At 41.3% G+C, this 9,776-nt stretch overlaps 1 long non-coding RNA gene across 1 annotated transcript; it reads left to right on the forward strand.

Annotated features, from left to right (window-relative positions):
- Positions 1 to 360: 360 nt before the first annotated feature.
- Positions 361 to 8,259, forward strand: LOC137149292 (uncharacterized). Its single transcript, XR_010918726.1, has 3 exons — positions 361 to 570; positions 5,882 to 5,998; positions 7,992 to 8,259. It is a non-coding gene; the product is annotated as an uncharacterized lncRNA (long non-coding RNA).
- Positions 8,260 to 9,776: the final 1,517 nt, after the last annotated feature.

The raw sequence follows: 9,776 nt of genomic DNA on the forward strand, positions 1-9,776 counted from the left end.
TGCAGATTCCTTGCAGAGGCTTCTCACAGTAATATTGTTTTAATAATCAAATCCAGCTTGGTCTAATCAAAACACCCCAACACAAAGTAAAATAAAAAAAAAATATCATCATCCCTTACTCCCAATTACCACGGTGCACGGCAGAAGGGAACACATTTGGGGGAAAAGCCGAAGTGGGCCTTGGGGGTGAGGGGGAATGGCTACTCAGGAATGAATGCTGCACCTTAACTCTGGTTGTAACCTTCACACCACAAAGGTGTGGAGGTAAGGAGTCACCAGAAGAGAGCTGAACTAAACTGTGTGACTTTTCTCTTTATTAACCTGTAACTTGTCTCCTGTGCCTCCAGCCCTGAACCACAAGTGAAATCTGTAAAAAGGGAATGCTGCTTGCAGCTATGTCATATGTGACTCCTATCCCATGTGACCAGAGAGTACAACTCAGAGCTGCAGACGTTGGCAGCGCTCTGATGGATACCATCATTTTAGATATCATCATGATGCTGTTGGACAAAGTGTAGAAACTGGATACCTGACAAGTGGATCTTTCTGCACGCAAGACATTTACACCCCGTAAGTCTCATGCTTCAACTAATGTGTCTAATTGATGCAAATTCCTTAACCAGAGAAGAAGAAAAACAATAAAGCAGTGGGCTGAGTCCATAAATGCCATATTGGCTTGAAAGAGTTGGGGATTTTTTTCTGAAGTCTTCTGACTGTGAGAATGTATCAGAAACAGAAACTGGTAACCTAAAGCCTAGAGTCTTAAAACTGTAGCAAGGCCATGACCCTGCAATTGGATGCAGACAGGCAGAACCTTGGACCTATAGAGTCCCATTCAAAGTCAGTGGTGGTCTACTCAGGCACACGGCTCTGCCTGGATTTGCTTGTAGGACTGGATCTTAATTGCAATACTCTTCTAGCTGAAAGTCCTGATTTCTGCACATGTGCAGTGTCTGACCTCTGAGATCAGTATTTCAGCAGATAGCAGAGTCAGCTCACATTCCCAGCCTCCTTCATGCCTACCTTTAGAGGAGGCAAAGCGAACACATGGTGCTGTAGTCTCAGGATCTAGAGTGCCTCAGGAAGGCAGTGGGACTGTGAGTCCAGTTCCTGCGTGGGGATCATTTTTTTCCTTGGAAATGATTGCTGTTGCCACCACTGAAATAAAGCAGTTGGTCAGGGGACAGGAAAGGGGAGAGAAGTGAAAGTGGGGGAGTTGGAAGGAACCAATTTACAGGTCCTTTTCATGTATCTGAAGCCAGTCAATCAGGAGTGAGGGAGTTACAGGGTATGTCTACACTGAAATTAAAAACCTGCAGCTGGCCTGTGTCAGCTGACTCGGGCTTGCAGGAGTTGGGCTGTGAGGCTATTTCATTGCAGTGTAAACTTCTAGGCTTGGGCTGGAACCCGGGATCTAGGATCTTGTGAGGTGGGAGTATCCCAGAGCTTGGGCTGCAGCCTGAGCCCAGAAGATTACACTGCAACGAAACAGCCTTGCAAATTGAGCTAGCTGGCATGGGCCAGCCATGGGTTTTCAATTGCAGTCAATAGACATACCCACAGTCATCCATGAACCACTTGTGTGTGCAGAGCTAGTATGCAGGTGGGGTTTTCCACCTGAAGAGCAAGAGGTGGAGGATTTATAAATCTGACGATAGAAAAACAATTATGACTAGTTTTTTCCATATGTCCTGTAATTCTGGAGCAGATTGCTAGGTGTTTTTCTTGTGGTAAAAAAGAAACAGGACTTATCTGTTTTTAAACTGCTGAGCACAGCCTAGGATTCTGTAGTTCTCTCTGGGTCTCTAGCTTGGAGACTAACTGAATGTAACCTATACTGGTTAATGTTACCTCACAGGATCTCCCAGTCTTGTCAACTGCCTGTGTTCAAACATCACAGTAGGTCCCAAGAAATCAGGTATTTGGCTTAAAAATTATTAGAGTTAAAAATAAAATATTACATTTAAAATAAATAATTTGCAGAGTTTGTTTGCTTGTTTTAAACTATATTTATTCAGGAAATGTTAACAGGTTAGCAACCCTTGCCATGTAAATATCAGACAATACTGTAATCATTATAACAGCAAGCTTTTGTCTGGAGAAACATTATACAGTTGTATAATCACGGGATCTCTCCATTTAACAGGGTGTTACCATGTCACAGAGTGACCATCTTTACACTACCCATGAGATGTCATTTCTAGTGATTGTATGAAATTGATTGAAATCTCTGATTGGCACATATTTCACAAATCAGGCATCTCTATTAAACGTTAATATTGAGGGGAGAGGGAAAGATACAAGGTTGCTGGGTTTTTTTTGCAGGTGAATGCACTTTGTCTACATATTACTGAATAAATGATAACCAAATATCTAGGTATCTATTTGTCCTCCGTTTTTCTGGGCACGTAATTGCTGGACATTCTTTTTATTTGCCTTTTTGTTTTTGAACCTACAGGATTCATGTTTTCCAGCTTTTCCCTCCTAGCTTTTCGTTGCACAGGAGCTAGACACTTTTTTTTTTTTAAATGAAAGGCAGTTGAGATTTTCTCATAATAATGTGATTCTAGGAGCTAGGGCTTTCAGAAAAACACCAAATATTGCAAAACTTGCAATAAAAATCACAAGAGTTGACAACACTGTTTCAGTCTGTGACAGTGGGGCTCTCTACCTATTCCCCTTAGCCCATATCTGTAGTGGTGCCATAAAATTAAAATGGTGGAAAATGAGATCAAATGAGACAAAAATTACATATAATCTACAGAAGCATTATACAAATTTATGGTGGTCATCATAATGTCAATTGGAGTATTTTAACTGAGGAAGAGAGATGTTAAAAAGGAAAGGAATATATTGCCAGGAACTGTAATATCCTCATTGAGTGGTAGACGGATGATTTTTTGATTTAATGTGGATTTTTAAAGTAGTTATTTTTTTAAAGTAACTATGAGGATGGTGGTTCCGTTGAGGATATTTAAAGCAGAACTAGCAAGTTTGTATTGCTGACCCCGTAGGATGACTCTGATTTGTGATCATATGTTTGTAACGCGAAAAGGATTCATGTATCATTTCACCATTCTGAGATATTTATCAGGAAAATTATACAACATATAGTCCCCTCTCAGTGCCTTTCAATACATTTTGAATGAAGAGACTGTGAGGACAGCTGATTTTAATCTGAGAATCCACTTTAAAGGGGCTCAAGAGATTCAGTGCTAATAGAGAAGCTACGAGATACAAAAGTATTAGTTACTCAACAAATGGGAACATGGTAAGTGAGAATCCGAAGATAATACAGAAGAGGAAATAGATACCTTCTGATCCTCCCCTAGACACAAAGATAATGAATGGAGAGTGCGGAAGCAAGCTGATGCCATCTAGGAATGTCTTTTATCATATAACGCATACACTGCTGCGGACTGAAATGCCAAGTTCAAACTCAAATGAGGATTCAAAGACCAGAAAGCATGATGTTAATAGAAATGGGAAAGACCAGTTAGAACATTAATGTATAGTGGGATTGTCACTCTGGAGAACACTTTAAAATATATCAGGCTAGTAAGAGATGTTTAGGTTTGAGATGTAGCAAAATATTTGTGTCTGACTAAATGACTGAGATTTTTACTTGTATGTTATATTCCTAACCCTAGGTCCTTTATCTTTGTAAGCTGTCTGGGCCAAGGAAGCTGCTCTTCACCTGTATTAGTCCAGCACCAAACAAAAGGGGCCCTGATTCTGGTTGTGGCTTTTGGGCACTATCACACTCTAAATGATCATTATTAATAATTTACCATACCACTGTAGATTTCCTCCCAAGCTCTCCCCTTTGCCCTCCTTCATTACCTTTTCTGTCCCATAGGCTGGAAACTTTGATTACTTGTCTCAGCCCACATAGATATGACCAGTAAATCCCACCATTTCTTTCTCTACAATGTCACTAAAATTTACCCATTCCATCCCCATTGCCAAAACCCTTGTCCAGGCTTCGACTACAGTAGCCACCTCCTCTCTGGTGTGCTGGCCTCACTCTTTGACCCCTACCCATGTAAAATGCAGCACTGAAAGTCATACGCTTTTGTCTGCATCTCTGACCATGTCCAGTCCTCTTCAGAGCTCTTTGCTGGCTTCCTGTCCTCTTCTGCATCAAACACAACCCCCTTCCTTCACCAGCTCTTCACCAGCTCTCTGCCCTTTGATCTCTCTATGTCATAGACATAACTGTCTTTTTATTTCAGTCTCCCATGCTCCTCTTTAGTACCTGTCCATGTGACCCTCTTACTGGAAGCTTCTTCTTTACGCAATCCATCATAGCTTCCCCTTCTCCAAATGTCTGCTTAAGATACACTTCCTCCATGGGCCTATGAAATGTAGTTTTCCCATCTTAAAAACAGTATAATTAAAAAACAAACAAAACCCACCACTTGCCCTCAAGATGTCTACATCATCAACTGGAGCAACCACCTGACATTATTGCACCTGTAACCCTTGTCCTCCTTTCTTGTAGCCCTCCTGTGTTTACCATCCTATCATCAGGCCCCAGGGGTCTCAAACCTGGGTTCATGGGTATCATCACACTCCAGTTCTCCACCTGGAAGCTCACAAACAGCTGAGATCGGGGTCCATGAAGCCCACCTTTGCCCTGCCCTTATGCTTTGATTGGGAGAGCGCCAAGGCTCCTGATTGGGCCACAGCCCCTATTTAAGACAGAGGAGGCTTCAAGAAGTTGTCTGTACAGCTGAGCTTCATCCTGACATGGACTGCTGGTCTGGTGTTTACCTGTTCCTACCTTTTGATCCTGACCTCCTAGTATCCTGACTCAGCCTGACTCTTGATCTCTCTCTTCTGGTTTGTCTCTTGATTTTGATCTCCTGGTGTTCCATCAAGGTCTAGTAAAGTTCGTGGAACTGTGTAGATTTACACCAGCTAAGGCTAAATTCCTAAAGAGGCCAGTCTTTTCCAAGTAACAAACAGACAATGTTAGGCCCTGGTTCTGCAATTGATAGCACATGGATGGACTACTTTGCTTGGGTAGAGCCCAAAGGGGTTACCGCATGGATGCAACAGTCTGCAGGATCCTTGCAGGATCAGGGTCTTAATTTGAAATATGGTGAGCTGGGTTGGATTAGCAAAGATGAACTCTGATACAGCAAGTCCTACTTTTAAAAACTTCAGCAAAGTACATGCTTCTAACATGTTTTGTTGGTACATGGAATGGAAACAGGCTACTATTAGCACTGTATCTGCCGTATAAAAATGTTGCTTCCAAGGCACTAACACTCTCTATGTGAAGTATATATCTATTTGCTCTTATTGCACTTGTTATAGAGGAGCAGTAAATACGCCATAGTTCAAGTTCCTATCCCAAGCTTTAAAACCCCAATTTCCCACCAAAAGAAACTGATTCCACTAATTTTTTTTGCATACTGTATTCATCTTGGAGGGGCTTTTTTGGTGGGGGGGATAAGACATTTGGCAAAAAATCAGAACAGTATTTTAAAACGTATAACGCTCTGAACATTTTTCCTTCTTATTTATTTGGAAATGTTCCTAACTTTTTTTTTCCAGCTCAGATCTCCAAAATGACTTGGATTAAAAAAATTTAAATGTGAGTTGTTGTGTTGGCCTTGCTGAAGAGAAGTGCCTTTTAGTATATTTGTGGGAAGTTAAGGGGGAGATTGCAGAGAGAGAAAGAGAGAGAGAACAAATGACATAAACAAACAAAACATGTATGTTTAAAGAATGTTAACATGGCAAAGTAGAGCACTCCGAAGTTGGAAAATGATAGAATTAAGATTGCCTCTGAAGCCTTCATTTGCCCCCCTTCTGTGTATGTATTAAGATGCAATCTCTAATTGCATGATCACATATTATTTCTCCACAGGACCCCTGCTTCATTCAGTGCACAGGCTGGACCTGTTCTGGGGATGAATCAGGGTCGTGTCATGAAAGAAGCTGTTGTCTGTAGGTCCCCTACCACACTTGTTTCAGAAGTAAGAAGGTATGTCATGAATGAAGCAGGGAATCACAGAAAGAGAAAGGATAACCTTACTGTTAAGGGAGTTAAAAGTTTCTTAGAGAATTTGATTCTATCGCAGCTTTGGCTACAGAGTTCCCTTGTGATACTAGACAAGTTGCTCAAAACAAAACTTTGCATAGATATCCACTAATTGTGTGTTTTTCATTTTCTGGATGCCCAACTTGGGGCATTGGGGTCTGATGTATAGAAGTGCTAAGCACTCACAGCTGCAGCTGAAGTCTATAGGAGCTGTGCCTGGGACATAGAAAGTGTAAAAAATGCAAAGAATGCTGAAAAATCAGGCTTTAGATCTTTAAAGCTGGGTACCCAAAATAAGTGGACACCATAACTTTGACATTTGTCATGCTCTGATTCCCACCTGTAAAATGGGAATAATAATATTAGCTCACTTCACAGGGGTGTTTTCAAGCTTTTAAATTCATGAATATTTGTGACTCAGTCAGTTACTGCAGTAATGAGTGTCATAGAAAATCTTATAAGAGAATTAATGTTATGTTCAGTGCAGGGTTTGGATGGCATATGATAAATAAGGCCATTCATGGCCAAGGATAAAAAGAAATACTGAATAACTACCCATTCAGTGAATGAGGCTGGGGGTCCTATGGAGAAAATAGCATATGATCATGTTACTAACAAATGTATCAAAATCATATGCACAAGTATAAAACAATATATTCAACCTTATTCAAGGAAACCACTGAACTGTTTTAGCTGAAACTTCCTAAAATTCAGCCTGAGAGTGATACCATGGAAAATTTCAGGTTAAAGTTTGGCAAAGTTAAAAGGAACCCAAAAGAGGATTTATAATGGAAAATGTTAGGCAACATTAAGTATAGACGTTGCTGTGCCTATAATACTGTTTTATGATATAATAAAACCCACACTTATGTGGGCAGGAAAGAGTATTAACTAGGGACTCATTAAAACAGGGGTATGAATAGAAGGCCCAGGAAGGTTGGAAAAGTGTTTGTGAGGTTGTACCCAAGCCCAGGACAGGCAGCAGAGAGTAACTGGAAAACCCAAACCAACCATCTCATTCTACTGCGTAAGAGATGCTGCGAGTTAAGGACTATTTATCATTTTCCTATCTTTTGTCTGCTGTGTTTGCAGGGTTTGGGGGTGAAATTAAGGCCAGGTCTATGCTACAGACCTTTATTGGTACAACTATGTCGCTTAAAGGTGTGAAAAATCCAGCTATGTAGTTATACTGACCTGATGCCCCAGGTAGACAGAGCTATGTCAAAAGGAAAGCTTCTCCCATCTCCATAGTTACCGCCTGTCATCGGCAAAGCTCTCCCGTTGTGTCTTCATTAAAGTGCTACAGTGGCGTAGAAGCACCAGAACAGCCACTATAGTGCTGTACGTGAAGATAAGTCATAGAATCATAGAGTTAGAAGGGACCTCAGGAGGTCATGCAGTCCAACCCCCTGCTCAAAGCAGGACTAACCTCAGCTAAATAATCCCAGCGAGGGTTTTATCAAGCCGTAGCTTAAAAACCTCTAAAGATGGAGATTCCACCACCTCCCTAGGTAACCTATTCCAGTGCTTTACCACCCTCCTAGTGAAAAACTTTTTCCTAATGTCCAACCTAAACCTCCCACACTGCAACTTGAGACCGTTGCTCCTTGTTCTGTCATCTGCCACCACTGAGAACAACCTAGCTCCATCCCCCCTCGAGCCTAGTTCCCTCAGCTCTCCTCATAAGTCTAATCATTTTTGTTGCCCTCCACTGGACTCTCTCCAACTTGTCCACATCCTTTTTGTAGTGGGGGGCCCAAAACTGGACACAATACTCCAAATGCGGCCTCACCAATGCTGAATAGAGGGGAATAATCACTTCCTGCGATCTGCTGGCAATGCTCCTATTAATGCAGCCCAATATGCTATTAGCCTTCTTGGCAACTAGGGCACACTGCTGACTCAGATCCAGTTTCTTATCCACTGTTACCCCTAGGTCCTTTTCTGCAGAACTGCTACCTAGCTCATCGGTCCCCAGTCTGTAGCTGTGCATGGGATTCTTCCATCCTAAGTGCAGGACTCTGCACTTGTCGTTGTTGAACCCCATCAAAGTCCTAAGTGTCTGCCCTGTACAAGGTATAGTATAGATACAGATCTTATTTAAGGAATTAAATGCATGCATTTCATAATGATTTTGACCACCAATGGACTCTTGACTTTTGGTAGAGACTTCACATGGCACTCTTTGGTGAACTATTGTGCATATATCTAATCCAGGGCATCCTTGTAAACCCATGTGTGCACACCTTGTGTCCTCAGCCAGTTGGCAGCCAGGGGTCCCTGGATCATAACAAGCAACCTACAGGAGAGTATGAGAAGTTATTAAGTAGATTGTTCCAGCTATAACTTACACTTCTGTCCATCTCTTTGCTGTGTAAATTCTACTCTCTTATAGCCATTTAGATTAATTTTCATCCCTCATTCATCACCTGTTTACCGCTGTGTACTGTGGGGGTGGGGGAGTGTAAACTTGTCCAGATTTATTTCAACTAGAAACTGGGCAGAAAATCTTGATATGTTTGGTATTTTCTGGATTTGTCCAGGTCAGAAATCCACATGAACAGCCTTTCTCCTAGCACTTTGGTTCTTCTGTTTTCAGTTGACAATGTGCCATATGCAGATATGTGGAGGGATGGGGTAAGAGGCAAGCGACCCAACTTCTTTGAACCTCAGAAAGTTCTGGGCAGTGATTCGTGTCTTATTATTTTATTTCATCCAAGCAAGCGTCACTATTTTATGTCCTTTCTGGATCTCAAACTCACATTTTGAGCCTTAAATCAGTTAATCTCTGGAGACATCAAATTGACAGATGAGCAGCTGTGGTGAACTGAGGCGGGAAAAACAGAAATGGAAACTGCTGACCAGTTGTGTTTCTCAGCATTGCATCAGCTTATTATAATGGCCAAATCTTACAAAAGAAAATAAACTGTAGGTTTGCAAGCTGCTGATTTGGCTTTCTAAATAGAAACTCAGTGTTATGACCTGTCATAGCCATAGCAAACAAACAATCCCCCCACCTCCACATCACCATCATCACAAAAAAAACCAAAAAACAAAAAACAAAACGATTGCAAAATAGCATGAGAACAGTATGCAATGTTCATGTGTAAGAAGTATATGGGGTAAGGAGGAAACTGAGGGAGACTCTGCAGCAAGACTCACCTCTTTTTGCTGCACTTTCTTTTTAGACATATTATTATTTATATTCAAGTCAACTCTAGAGGCCCTGGTGGAGATTTGAGCTCAAGTGTGCTAGGCACTGTACAAACAGAGTAGCAGTCCCTGCCACAAAGAGCTTATGTTCAAAAGGTGGGAGGAGAAACAGAAACACTGAAATGACTTGCTTAGAGTCACACTGCAGGTTGGTAGCGGGTCTAGGATTTCAACCTGATGCCCACGAGAAGGCTCTAGTCACTGGATTATTCTGCCTCCTAATATACATATTTATATGTATCAAATGTCCCGAATCCCACAATTCTGCAATCATATAAGACTTTTTTGGTTAAAAAAAACATCCTGGTGAAGAGAGTAAGTGAAAGTAGCAATTAACATTAAAATACCCTCTCCCCCCTATATATATAACAAATGGAAAAATGAGGAAGTTGATAGCGATGAGTACAAAATGGCATTTAGGAAATGCAGATAACTGATAGGGGGAACTCAAGATTTCGATGGAAAATCTGTGGCCAGTAGGGTAAAGGAATTCTTTAAATGTATCAGT

This window comes from Emydura macquarii, unplaced genomic scaffold (assembly GCF_026122565.2).
Source record: "Emydura macquarii macquarii isolate MOO-44397 ecotype Brisbane River unplaced genomic scaffold, CSIRO-AGI_Emac_v2 contig_719, whole genome shotgun sequence".
Lineage (NCBI taxonomy): Eukaryota > Metazoa > Chordata > Testudines > Chelidae > Emydura > Emydura macquarii.